Raw genomic sequence first — 12,846 nt, 5'->3', positions numbered from 1 at the left:
TATACATTTTTGAAAACTAGATACCCAGGGGAATCCAGGATGGGGTGATTTGACTGCCTACCACCATGGTCTGTTACCAAGAATCCCTTGCAAACGTAAAAAAATGACAAAAAAACACATTTTCCCCACATTTCTGGGATGGAAAGTTCTGGAATCTGCGTGGATCCACAAATTTCCACCCACCCCGCATTCCCCAAAGTCCTACGAGAAAAATGGTACCTCACTTGTGCAGGTCGGCCTAGTGCCCGCGACAGGAAACGGCGCAAAACGCAACGTGGTCACACCTCAATTTTGCAGTGAAAAATGACCCCTTTTTGGCAAAGTGACTAGCTGTAGTTTTTTAACCCTAGCCCCACAAAACCTAGGGAAACCTAGCAAACCTATACATTTTTGAAAACTAGACACACAGGGGAATCCAGGATGGGGTGACTTGACTGCCTCCCACCATGGTCTGTTACCCAGAATCCCTTGCAAACGTAAAAAAATGACAAAAAAACACATTTTCCCCACATTTCTGGGATGGAAAGTTCTGGAATCTGCGTGGATCCTCAAATTTCCACCCACCCCGCATTCCCCAAAGTCGTACGAGAAAAATGGTACCTCACTTGTGCGGGTCGGCCTAGTGCCCGCGACAGGAAACGGCGCAAAACGCAACGTGGTCACACCTCAATTTTGCAGTGAAAAATTACCCCTTTTTGGCAAAGTGACTAGCTGTAGTTTTTTAACCCTAGCCCCACAGAACCTACGGAAACCTAGCAAACCTATACATTTTTGAAAACTGCACACCCAGGGGAATCCAGGATGGGGTGACTTGACTGCCTCCCACCATGGTCTGTTACCCAGAATCCCTTGCAAACGTAAAAAAATGACAAAAAAAACACATTTTCCCCACATTTCTGGGATGGAAAGTTCTGGAATCTGCGTGGATCCTCAAATTTCCACCCACCCCGCGTCCCCCAAAGTCCTACGAGAAAAATGGTACCTCACTTGTGCGGGTCGGCCAAGTGCCCGCAACAGGAAATGGCGCAAAACACAACGTGGTCACACCTCAATTTTGCAGTGAAAAATGACCCTTTTTTGGCAAAGTGACTAGCTGTGGTTTTTGAACCCTAGCCCTGCCGGCACCTAGGGAAACCTAGCAAACCTATACATTTTTGAAAACTAGACACCCAGGGGAATCCAGGATGGGGTGACTTGACTGCCTCCCACCATGGTCTGTTACCCAGAATCCCTTGCAAACGTAAAAAAATGACAAAAAAAACACATTTTCCCCACATTTCTCGGATGGAAAGTTCTGGAATCTGCGTGGATCCACAAATTTCCACCCACCCCGCGTTCCCCAAAGTCCTACGAGAAAAATGGTACCTCACTTGTGCGGGTCGGCCTAGTGCCCGCGACAGGAAACGGCGCAAAACGCAACGTGGTCACACCTCAATTTTGCAGTGAAAAATGACCCTTTTTTGGCAAAGTGACTAGCTGTAGTTTTTGAACCCTAGCCCTGCCGGCACTTAGGGAAACCTAGCAAACCTATACATTTTTGAAAACTAGACACCCAGGGGAATCCAGGATGGGGTGACTTGACTGCCTCCCACCATGGTCTGTTACCCAGAATCCCTTGCAAACGTAAAAAAAAAGACAAAAAAACACATTTTCCCCACATTTCTGGGATGGAAAGTTCTGGAATCTGCGTGGATCCACAAATTTCCACCCACCCCGCGTTCCCCAAAGTCCTATGAGAAAAATGGTACCTCACTTGTGCGGGTCGGCATAGTGCCCGCGACAGGAAACGGCACAAAACGCAACGTGGTCACACCTCAATTTTGCAGTGAAAAATGACCCTTTTTTGTCAAAGTGACTAGCTGTAGTTTTTGAACCCTAACCCTGCCGGCACCTAGGGAAACCTAGCAAACCTATACATTTTTGAAAACTAGACACCCAGGGGAATCCAGGATGGGGTGACTTGACTGCCTCCCACCATGGTCTGTTACCCAGAATCCCTTGCAAACGTAAAAAAATGACAACAAAAACACATTTTCCCCGCATTTCTGGGATGGAAAGTTCTGGAATCTACGTGGATCCACAAATTTCCACCCACCCCGCGTTCCCCAAAGTCCTACGAGAAAAATGGTACCTCACTTGTGCGGGTCGGCCTAGTGCCCGCGACAGGAAACGGCGCAAAACGCAACGTGGTCACACCTAAATTTTGCAGTGAAAAATGACCCTTTTTTGGCAAAGTGACTAGCTGTAGTTTTTGAACCCTAGCCCTGCCGGCACTTAGGGAAACCTAGCAAACCTATACATTTTTGAAAACTAGACACCCAGGGGAATCCAGGATGGGGTGACTTGACTGCCTCCCACCATGGTCTGTTACCCAGAATCCCTTGCAAACATAAAACAATGACAAAAAAAACACATTTTCCCCACATTTCTGGGATGGAAAGTTCTGGAATCTGCGTGGATCCACAAATTTCCACCCACCCCTCATTCCCCAAAGTCATACGAGAAAAATGGTACCTCACTTGTGCGGGTCGGCCTGGTGCCTGCGACAGGAAACGGCGCAAAACACAAGGTGGTCACACCTCAATTTTGCAGTGAAAAATGACCCTTTTTTGGCTAAGTGACTAGCTGTAGTTTTTGAACTCTAGCCCTGCCGGCACCTAGGGAAACCTACCAAACCCAGACATTTCTAAAAACTAGACACCCGGAGGCTTCCAAGGAAGTATGGCTTGCGTGGATCCCCCAACGTTTCCTTACCCAGAATCCCCTGCAAACCTCAATTTTTGCTGAAAAAATCACTTTTTTCACACATTTTGGGGTGGGAAAGTAGTGGCATCACCGGGCTCACACAAATTTACCACCACCCAGCGTTCCCCCAGGTCTCCCGGTAAAAGTGGTGCCTCACTTGTGTGGGAGGCCCAAGTACCCGCGGCAGGCAAGGGCCCAAAACGTAGTGAGGCGACATCAAAATGGCCTATCGCAAAACCACCTGGTTTTGCAAGGGGGGTCACTTTGGTTTTTGGCCCGGTGCTCGGCGGCCATCTAGGTAAACCTACCAAACCCATGCATTTCTGAAAACTAGACACCCGGCGACTTCCAGGGAGGTATGGCTTGCGTGGATCCCCCAACGTTTCCTTACCCAGGATCCCCTGCAAACCTCAATTTTTGCTGAAAAAATCACTTTTTTCACACATTTTAGGGTGGGAAAGTAGTGGCATCACCGGGCTCACACAAATTTACCACCACCCAGCATTCCCCCAGGTCTCCCGGTAAAAATGGTGCCTCAATTGTGTGGGAGGCCCAAGTACCCGCGGCAGGCAAGGGCCCAAAACGTAGTGAGGCGACATCAAAATGGCCTATGGCAAAACCACCTGGTTTTGCAAGGGGGGTCACTTTGGTTTTTGGCCCGGTGCTCGGCGGCCATCTAGGGAAACCTACCAAACCCATGCATTTCTGAAAACTAGACACCCAGCGGCTTCCAGGGAGGTATGGCTTGCGTGGATCCCCCAACGTTTCCTTACCCAGAATCCCCTGCAAACCTCAATTTTTGCTGAAAAAAATCACTTTTTTCACACATTTTGGGGTGGGAAAGTAGTGGCATCACCGGGCTCACACAAATTTACCACCACCCAGCGTTCCCCCAGGTCTCCCGGTAAAAATGGTGCCTCACTTGTGTGGGAGGCCCAAGTACCCGCGGCAGGCAAGGGCCCAAAACGTAGTGAGGCGACATCAAAATGGCCTATGGCAAAACCACCTGGTTTTGCAAGGGGGGTCACTTTGGTTTTTGGCCCGGTGCTCGGTGGCCATCTAAGGAAACCTACCAAACCCATGCATTTCTGAAAACTAGACACCCGGCGGCTTCCAGGGAGGTATGGCTTGCGTGGATCCCCCAACGTTTCCTTACCCAGAATCCCCTGCAAACCTCAATTTTTGCTGAAAAAATCACTTTTATCACACATTTTGGGGTGGGAAAGTAGTGGCATCACCGGGCTCACACAAATTTACCACCACCCAGCGTTCCCCCAGGTCTCCCGGTAAAAATGGTGCCTCACTTGTGTGGGAGGCCCAAGTACCCGCGGCAGGCAAGTGCCCAAAACGTAGTGAGGCGACATCAAAATGGCCTATCGCAACCCAAAATGTGTGAAAAAAGTGATTTTTTCAGCAAAAATTGAGGTTTGCAGGGGATTCTGGGTAAGGAAACGTTGGGGGATCCACGCAAGCCATACCTCCCTGGAAGTCGCCGGGTGTCTAGTTTTCAGAAATGCGTGGGTTTGGTAGGTTTCCCTAGATGGCCGCCGAGCACCGGGCCAAAAACCAAAGTGACCCCCCTTGCAAAACCAGGTGGTTTTGCCATAGGCCATTTTGATGTCGCCTCACTATGTTTTGGGCCCTTGCCTGCCGCGGGTACTTGGGCCTCCCACACAAGTGAGGCACCATTTTTACCGGGAGACCTGGGGGAACGCTGGGTGGTGGTAAATTTGTGTGAGCCCGGTGATGCCACTACTTTCCCACCCCAAAATGTGTGAAAAAGTGATTTTTTTCAGCAAAAATTGAGGTTTGCAGGGGATTCTGGGTAAGGAAACGTTGGGGGATCCACGCAAGCCATACCTCCCTGGAAGCCGCCGGGTGTCTAGTTTTCAGAAATGCATGGGTTTGGTAGGTTTCCCTAGATGGCCGCCGAGCACCGGGCCAAAAACCAAAGTGACCCCCCTTGCAAAACCAGGTGGTTTTGCGATAGGCCATTTTGATGTCGCCTCACTACGTTTTGGACCCTTGCCTGCCGCGGGTACTTGGGCCTCCCACACATGTGAGGCACCATTTTTACCGGGAGACCTGGGGGAACGCTGGGTGGTGGTAAATTTGTGTGAGCCCGGTGATGCCACTACTTTCCCACCCCAAAATGCGTGAAAAAAGTGATTTTTATAGCAAAAATTGAGGTTTGCAGGGGATTCTGGGTAAGGAAACGTTGGGGGATCCACGCAAGCCATACTTCCTTGGAAGCCGCCGGGTGTCTAGTTTTCAGAAATGTGTAGGTTTGGTAGGTTTCCCTAGATGGCCGCCGAGCACCGGGCCAAAAACCAAAGTGACCCCACTTGCAAAACCAGATTATCTATTGTTCCTACAGCGTGAGAATTTTGGACTAATATTGCAAAGAAAATGTGGCAGACATTTTGAGGTTTGCAGGACATTGGGGATAAAAAAAGATTTTGAATTCACAAGAGAGACATCACCATGAACTCCCATGGGTTTTCGACAATATCTACAGTTGGTGGGTTATTCTTGCATGGAAAGTGTACCTTGGCAGAGAAACTAAAGACAAAGATTCCTGCACAACCATCTATTCCTCAAACACACACACATACTGGTTGGATTTGGCACGAGGGCGAGTCATGGTTCAGTGTATTAAATTTTATTAACAAGAGATTTCACAAAAATGAAATGCACTGTCAATAATTAAATTCACAAAAAACCAAACCAATGACTCACAGCTCGTGAGCTGTAAAGCCACGTCAAGGCACCAACCACTTTACAGGCCATTCACACACCTTTCATACGTGATACAAACAAGACCATTCGCACCACCAGGCACAAAAGCAACACATTACAAAATTCACCAAAAAGGGACAAGGTACACCCTGCTTCAGAAAGACAAATATTACTGCACAGCCATCTAATCCACAAGCACACACACATACTGGTTGGATTTGGCACGAGGGTGAGTGATGGTTCAGTAGATACAATTGTATTAGCAAGTGATTTCACAGAAATGAAATGCACTGGTAATAATTGAAAGGGCGAGAAACTGAACCATTGACTCACAGCTCGTGAGCTGTAAAGCCACGACAAGGCACCAACTTCTTTACAGGCCATTCATACACCTTTCATACGTGTGAGACATACAAAACCATTCACACCGCCAGCCGCGGGCCCATCACATAACAAAACTCACACCAGCACACAGCGCCATTCAAGGGCCCATCACTTTCACACGCCCACAATCCAGACACAGCAACTACACAGGCTGATGGATTGCGTGGAGTGGCACTCAGCTAGCAGTGTGTGTAGTGACCAGCAGAAAGTCACTACTCCCACACAGCCAGCAGAGCACCAGTCCACACACACCGCTAGCCAAACACCAGTCCACGCACACCGCTAGCCAAGCGCCAGTCCACGGACACCACCAGCCAAGCACCAGTCCGCACACACCACCAGTCCACGCACACCGCCAGCCAAGTACCAGTCCACGCACACCGCCAGCCAAGCACCATTCCACGCACACTGCCAGCCACGCTCCAGTACACGCACACCACCAGCCAAGCTCCAGTCCACGGACACCACCAGCCAAGCACCAGTCCACACACACCACCAGTCCACGCACACCGCCAGCCAAGTACCAGTCCACGCACACCGCCTGCCAAGCACCATTCCACACACACTGCCAGCCAAGCTCCAGTCCACGCACACCACCAGCCATGCACCAGTCCACGCACACCGCCAGTCCATGCACACCGCCAGCCAAGCACCATTCCACGCACACCACCAACCAAGTGCCAGTCCACACACACCAACAGCCAAGCACAAGCCTACACACACCGCCATCACATTTAGGATTTTTTTAGAAAAAAATAAAAACACAAACAAATTGCAAATAGATACAAATCTTCTAACAGAAAATCAGCAACTAAATACATTGCACTAACACCAACCTTGAAACAGAATCAAATTATCCAAAGAATACAGACCAGGCAGTTCACTTTACCACTCAAGAATCCTCCCAAAAATTCTTTTGTGTGTGGTACGCTCTAAAACAAGCAGAGAGACACAGTGCAGGATGAGAAGGACAGTCGGGGCAGTACATACGACTCTCCTTCCGCAAACCTTTTCGCCAACAGACTCTACATCTCCTACTGGGAAAATCTTTTGCGGGTGTGGGAGGAATGTGATCTGGAAAGTGGCGTTCTTTCAATCTAGCAACATCCTCCACCAGTCCAACTCTAGGAACACTTGCCTGTTCCACTACAACAAGGCTGCCTATTACAGACTCCTGAAACTTAGCAAAAGTCATCTTTGACTCAGGGCAAGAATCCTGGAACACAACAAAAGCATTAAACATTGCCAAGTGGAAAAGATGGATAGCCAACTTCTTGTACCAAATGTAAGCCTTACGAAGAGCAGTGTAAGGTTCCAACCTCTGATCTACTCTGTCAACACCACCCATGTGCCTATTATAGTCTAAAATGCACACAGGTTTGCGCGCTTCAGCGACCTGACCCCAAACAGTCACAGGTGCAGTGCTTTCATCATGGATGGTAGTCAGCATGTAGACATCTCTCCTGTCTGTAAACTTCACAGCAAGAAGCTCCTGGCAACGCAACGCACTGCACTGTCCCCGCACAAGCTTTTGACAAACAAGTTCTTTCAGGAAACCTTTACGGTTAGAGCGGATTGTGCCACAAGCAAGAGTGTCCACTTTGGCCAATTCCCTGAACAACCGCACACCAGTGTAGAAGTTATCTACATATAAATGGTGGCCTTTGTTAAAAAATCCTCTTCCAAGTTCCCAAACAATTTTCTCAGTCACTCCAAAAGTGGACGGACAACCAGGGAGGTTAAACCTAGATTCCTTACCGGTGTACACCCTGAAATTTGAGACATATCCAGTCCTACTGTCACACAGCATATACAGCTTTATTCCATAGCGTGCCCTCTTACTAGGAATGTATTGCCTAAAAACCAAGCGGCCCTTGAACAACACCAAAGACTCATCCACTGCAATTTCTTTCCCAGGGGCATAAATCTCAGAAAATCGATCAACAAAGTGATCAAGGACAGGCCTAATCTTAAAAAGACGGTCACAGTCAGGGTGATCTTGTGGCAACGCTAAACCATTATCAACAAAATGCATCATCCGAAGTAGAAGCAAATACCTGTCACGACTCATGACTGCCGGAAAAATAGACGTTGCCATCAAGGGACTGCTAGACCAATATGAAGACATTGATGGCTTCCTTAGCAAGCCCATCAAAAAAGTTAAACCCAAGAACTTCTTCATCTCTTCAACATTTGTGGGAGTCCACCGGGTAGCTCTAGAGTGTGGCTTAAGACTGGCACAGTTGTCCCTCAAAAACTGTTCGGCAGACAAATTAGTCTGCTCAACAATCTCTGCAAAAAACACATCGTCCATAAACAACTGAAAAAAATTTATCGGCAAAAAGTTTTCAGTATTCACTCTAGACCCTGGAACACCAGTAAACTCTGGCAATGCCGGCTGCACCATGCCAGGGGCAACCCAGAGGTCATCACTTTCAAAGGGAAGCCTTGCAGCCCCAGCCTGCAGCCCAGATGCCTCTTGCCGCACTACACCAACGGGAAGCCTTGCAGCCGCAGGCTGCAGCCCAGAAGCCTCTTGCCGCACTACACCAACGGGAAGCCTTGCAGCCCCAGGCTGCAGCCCAGATGCCTCTTGCCGCACTATCGGCACATCAGTCTCCTCCGCTAACACAGGCACTTCATCCGCACTAAGAGTATCTTCATCATCCGATGACTCCATACGGAGAGACAACTCACTGCCAGAATCGTCCCCTGCCTCCTCGCCCTCAGATGCAGAGTCAGTCTCTGAACCAATATCAGAGGAAGACTCAAACAGCAAACCAACAACCTGCTGAGCAGTAATCCTGCGGCTAGCCATTATACTTACTAAGATAGAAGACTGCACAAACAAGTCAACAATGTGCAAACCAAGTAAGTAAAGAAATGTGTACCTTTATCACAAAGATCAATGTACTAAAAAACTATACAATTCAATTACAAGAGACAGCTGCACTCACCAGAAACCAACTCTGCAGTGACACAGCAAAAACCAACGATATCCAACTAGAAAGAAGAAAAAAAAACAAATTACTCACAAGACAACAAAATACACATCGAGCACCAATGCAAAAAGTTTTTGACACTCAAAAACCAAACATACTGCTATTATTACACCATTTGCAAAAAAAAAACAGGGAGAGAAATCAAACACATTTACATTGTACAAAAAAAAGTCTCTTACCAAACTAATCAAACAGCAGAACAAAACGGCAAACTGAAAAGAGCAAAGGCCTTCACCTAGAACAAAAAAGTAAAAAAAAAAACATTACAATTGCAATTCACAAAAAATATAACAATAAACATTATAACATGCTATGTCACTACCCAAATGGTCAATCGGGTTGTGTGCCAGGTGGGGCTACTCAGTCCCGGGGCGGGTGAGCCAAATACATATTATAAAAAATTGCACCCTGGAAGTGAGGGGTCTAGTGGGCTTTTCTGCCCCCCCTGGGAGCAGAAACGGCAAAAAAATTAAACCGATCTGCCCCCAGAGGGGGCAGAAAAGTCTTCAAAAAAAATTGGGGGTCCAGGAAGCGACCCTTGCCCAAGGGGTCGCTTCCTACAATAACAAACAGATCCCTGGTGTCTAGTGGGCTTTTCTGCCCCCCCTGGGAGCGGAAACGGCAAAAAAATTAAACCGATCTGCCCCCACAGGGGGCAGAAAAGTCTTCAAATGAATTAGGGGGCCCAGGAAGCGACCCTTGCCCAAGGGGTCGCTTCCTACAATGATAATAAGATCCCTGGTGTCTAGTGGGCTTTTCTGCCCCCCCTGGGAGCAGAAACGGTGAAAACATAAAACCGATCTGCCCCCAGAGGGGGCAGAAAAGTCTTCAAAAAAATTAGGGCCCCAAGGAAGCGACCCTTGCCCAAGGGGTCGCTTCCTACAATAATATTTATATCCCTGGTGTCCAGTGGGCTTTTCTGCCCCCCCTGGGAGCAGAAACGGCGAAAAAGTAAACCGATCTGCCCCCAGAGGGGGCAGAAAAGACTTCCAATTATTATGGGGGCAAAGGAAGCGACCCTTGCCCAAGGGGTCGCTCCCCAAATACGGAAACACACATCCCTGGTGTCTAGTGGGGCATTCCTGCTCCACGATCGCGACGCTGTGTGCAATCGTGGAGCAGGAATGCCCTGTATTGAGACATCAGGGGAGAGGAAATACTCTTTCCTCTCCCCCGATGCCTCAATACTTTGAAAATCCCCCCCGCGGCCCCACCGGAGCACAAAACTCACCGTCTCCTCCCTGGGACGCCTGGAAACAAATGGCTTCCAGGCATCCCAGCGCTTCCTGATGACGCCGGCGCGCGCCGTGCGCGCTGACGTCATGGGGAAGCGTGGGGGGGCTCGGGGGTGGCAGCGGAAGATCTTCCGCTGCCACCCCCCTCTGTGGGGGCACGATCGATGCCCCAGGGGGGGAGCGCCAGCGCTTCCCCCGGGGGCTGTGCTCATGACGGAGCGGTTCCGTCATGAGCACAGCCCAACCGATGCTCATGACGGAACCGTTCCGTCATGAGCATCGAAGGGGTTAATGACCTTTAGAATAAAATAATACCTACCTCGGCTGAGGTTAGGTTGAATAAAAAGGAAATAGGCTTTTTGTGTGGGCTTATTGTGAGGATTGATTTACAATTGATTTGATATGGTTTTTGTAAAGAAAAGTCATATGAGGTTGTGATTAATTCAGAGTGACATTATTGAGTCACATATTATTAATTATTGTTTACAAATGAGTTCCTTGTGAATTTTGTATTGTACTCAGTACCTACCCGGTTCACAAGGACATAAGGGTTGCTCTTGTTATTTTGCTCATGATTTACTGGCCGCCATCCCCTCCGACTACCTTTATGTTTACAAAGTAATCACGTGTTTATAAATGAGCACCTTGTGATGAATTGGGTAACAACACTGATGAAGGACTAGCTCCGAAACGCGTTTGTTGTTTTTTCCGTAATAAACAAAGCTGCCAAACTACTCTCTCGTGAGTGCTCAAGATTCCTTTTTCAAATCTGGGAGGAACCTGGGAGCGTGAATAGAGACTGCGGGGCACCGCCGCATTGGAAGCACCTGCCCTCAGTGTGCCGCGCTTCTTCTGGTGCAGAGGAGCGATATATATATATATATATATATATATGTATATGAAATTGGGGTACTTTGCAGGTACTCAGGTTGAATGCACCTGCCTGTTGAAGAGTGCACGTGGTGAACTGGGGCTGCAGCGAGATGCGGCTCTGAGGTGGGAACGTGTGCCTGCCCCTGGCAAGAACTGAGTGGACCAAGCAAGGCCTCTTCACGGCTCCGGTGTGACTTCAGGACACAATATCGGGCGGCCTTGAGGACAGGAGCGGGGTAGATCCTGACTCCGCACTCGCTGAAAGACACAGTGTAAATAGGCCCCTGTGGCGCACACACCAACTAGCAATTCTGAGGCACGCGAACACAGCGGGGAACGGCCTCAGTCATTGAACGGCAGTCATGAGGTGCGTTGATCAGAAGACGTGCATCGTGACACGGGCCTCTGCGGCCCACACGCAAACAGATGACTCTGGGGCAGGAGAGCACAGCGGTGAATGGCCCCATTCTGTGAACTGTGGGCATAAGGCACGGTGTTAAAAAGACGCGCACAGCCTCACTGCTGTATCGGCTCCCTGCTGCTTTACTGTCTCTGGCAGGGGTGCACAGATCACTTGAGACGGCAGCCGGAGCATAACTGGTTGCATTATAAGATCTTCTGCGCAACATAAAGCACGCAGCAGGTTGGGTGTTCTGAGATCTGCAGGGTGATGGGCCTAAATAGCCTCTTATCATACCACAACCATAAGTCGCTTGTGTCGCGTTGCACGGTGGGTCAGCGTGGGGTGTCCTGCCCACCCCCCGGCTTGTTCTGGATGTGGCGCCTGCCTTGGGCCGCAGGATTGTGAATATTGCACCTCAGACATACAGATAAGAGTGAGGGGTTAGAGTTGTGTGCATGCAGAAGGCCTCAGTGAAAGAGAGTGCAGACGGGTGGCTAGCCCAACAGTTGTGTGCGGCTCAAGGTGTGTCGATCACAGCCCTGTCACATGGAGAATCTCACCATGGGAAAACAGAAAAAAATCAACTGCGCCTAACTTTTGACCTGCGGAAAGCTGGTAAACCACAACTTAGAGCCACTTCTGATTCTGAACTGGACAATCCTACTGATGCTCCATCCTCCCTGGAAAAGACACTGTCTGCCATACAAGCCAGTCTTCAATCCATAGATGACAAAATCGAGGCCCTCAGTGGCCGTATGGACCACATATCTGCCAAGCTAGACAGACACGCTTCTAGACTAGGCGAGGAAGAACAATGCATATCGGACGTGGAGGAGGGGTTGCAGCATGTGACCTCCAAGGCATTGGATATGGAGAAGGTCCTCGCTGTTATCCAGGCCAAAAATGAAAACCTTTAGGCCAGGTCTTGGCGCAACAATTTCCGCATATTGGGCTTGCCGCAATCGACAAATGTGGGCAGGCTTGAGACATATGTGGAAAATATGCATCGTGAGATATTCGGTGCTGAAATTCTCTCTCAGCTGCACATAGTAAAAAGAGCCTATCACTTCCTGGCAGTTTCCCCCCCCCGCCCCTCCCCCCGGGGCACCATACAGGCCGGTTATGGCACGCCTGCTGAATTATAGGGACCAGGACCTGGTGCTATGCATATCCCGTCAGAAAGGTACCATCACTTACCAGGGCAACAGGGTGGCATTTCATCCTGCCTTCACAGGCCTGGTCCAAGCGGCGAGGAAGGAGTTCCAGCAGGTGAAGAAAGTTTTGATCTCAGAAAATGCGCAGTACACCGCATTGTACCCAGCGACGCTGCGCATTGGTTCAGAAGACAGACTAGGATTGTCACCAACCCCAAACATGCCATAGAATATGCAAAAGCTCTCCGGAGGAAGAAGCAGTTTATCCCGGATGCTTCGGACGAGGAAGGCTAAGTACTGCCTGCAGAATG

This window comes from Triturus cristatus, chromosome 6, assembly GCF_964204655.1.
Source record: "Triturus cristatus chromosome 6, aTriCri1.1, whole genome shotgun sequence".
Taxonomy (NCBI): Eukaryota; Metazoa; Chordata; class Amphibia; order Caudata; family Salamandridae; genus Triturus; species Triturus cristatus.
Note: the sequence above shows the minus strand (reverse complement) of the source record.